Raw genomic sequence first — 2,240 nt, 5'->3', positions numbered from 1 at the left:
CGAACATGAGCAATTCACTTTTAATCAGCTGACTATATCTGTATTTTTACAGAAACGGTAAGATACAGATATAAAAAGGTTGGCATCAGCTGATTAAAAGTGAATTGCTCATGTTCGCGGCGCGTAAATCTGTACGCACCTTTACAGTTACTGAGGCCTTTGCAATTGATTTCGTTGATGGCGAATTATTCTTATATGTGGTAACTATTTCAGTGGATCCAATTCTGCCGAAGGCTATGGATAGGGAAATGCAGGGTACCTCAATATTTTATTGATGTACTAGCCGTCAGGCTCGCTTCGCTCGCCATATCCGTCCAGCCAGGGGGCTCCGCCCCCTGGACCACCGACTGGATCGTCCAAAAATGAGATCAGCGGGTTCGCTTCACTCGCCTGCATTTCTCATTTGAGCTTGCTTCATTCTATCAGGAAGTCAAAGTACTGAGAAAACGCAGAAAATCTGAGAAAAAACGCTGATTTTGGGCGTATCTCTGATGAAATATCAACCTCATCACAAAATTTTTAGACCCTAGCTAAACCTCTGTACCAAATTACAACATAATTTTCTGTTTTGATGAAAGAACTGAGAAAACGCAAAAGCCGCTAATTTTGGGCGTATCTTATGTTTCAAATTCCTTCTAACACAAAATTATTACAGCCTAGCTTAGCTTCAGTACTAAATTTGAACAATTTCTGTTCATTTGTTCTCGATAAATCTGAGAAAAAGCAAAAAAACGATGGAAAAACTCTAATTTTGGGCGTATCTTTGACGCTATTGCAAATTCCTTCTAACACAACATTATTACACCCTAGCTGAGCTTCTGTACTAAATTTGAACATTTGCTGTTCATTTGTTTTCGATAAAGCTGAGAAAACCTTTGAAAAACGCAGATTTTGGTCGTATCTTTAGAAATTTTTCCAAATCCGTTCTTAGTGCGCCTCTAAAGGGCCAACTGAACATACCTACTAAATTTATTTATTTGTGGACAGAATCACAAATCATATAAATATGATTCGGAAGGAGCAACAGGCTTGCCCCAAACCTATTCCATTCCCAAATTTTGATAAATTAATAAAATGTCTAAAGAATAGGTTATGTTTCTAATGTAAAACTTTCAAGTTCAATTTTCGTCCAAAAATATATATAAGCTAATCATTTGAACGTTTTTGATCCGGTAGATTTTCAGTTCTGCGAGTGAGTTGGTCAGTCAGTGAGTGAGTGAGTGCCATTTCGCTTTTATATAGATACATAGTAAAACAATCGTATCCTATTATTATAGGCATTGAAGCCTTCTGCAATATTGATTTCCTTATTGGCGAATTAATCTTATGTATTCGCTGTTATAGTGGATATGATCCTGCCAGAGAAGAGAGGATATATAGATAGGAGAATAAAGGATAGGTACCCAATTTTTTATTAATGTATAAATACAACAAACGTATTACAGAGACTGAAGGAAGCCTTCTGCAACTGCTTTTGTTCAATTGCAAATTATTCTCATGTCGTCGCTGTGGATATAATTCTGCCAAAAGCTTCAGATACGAAAACTCAGGGTACCTCAATGTTTTATTGATGTGTAGTACACATGATGTGTAGACGTATTAAGTTTGGTACAGATATACGCGCCGCGAACATGAGCAATTCACTTTTAATCAGCTGACTATATCTGTATTTTTACAGAAACGGTAAGATACAGATATAAAAAGGTTGGCATCAGCTGATTAAAAGTGAATTGCTCATGTTCGCGGCGCGTAAATCTGTACGCACCTTTACAGTTACTGAGGCCTTTGCAATTGATTTCGTTGATGGCGAATTATTCTTATATGTGGTAACTATTTCAGTGGATCCAATTCTGTCGAAGGCTATGGATAGGGAAATGCAGGGTACCTCAATATTTTATTGATGTACTAGCCGTCAGGCTCGCTTCGCTCGCCATATCCGTCCAGCCAGGGGGCTCCGCCCCCTGGACCACCGACTGGATCGTCCAAAAATGAGATCAGCGGGTTCGCTTCACTCGCCTGCATTTCTCATTTGAGCTTGCTTCATTCTATCAGGAAGTCAAAGTACTGAGAAAACGCAGAAAATCTGAGAAAAAACGCTGATTTTGGGCGTATCTCTGATGAAATATCAACCTCATCACAAAATTTTTAGACCCTAGCTAAACCTCTGTACCAAATTACAACATAATTTTCTGTTTTGATGAAAGAACTGAGAAAACGCAAAAGCCGCTAATTTTGGGCGT

Source organism: Nilaparvata lugens, chromosome 11 (genome assembly GCF_014356525.2).
Source record: "Nilaparvata lugens isolate BPH chromosome 11, ASM1435652v1, whole genome shotgun sequence".
Taxonomy (NCBI): Eukaryota; Metazoa; Arthropoda; class Insecta; order Hemiptera; family Delphacidae; genus Nilaparvata; species Nilaparvata lugens.
The sequence above is the reverse complement of the archived record's forward strand: the minus strand, read 5'-3'. Positions refer to the sequence as shown.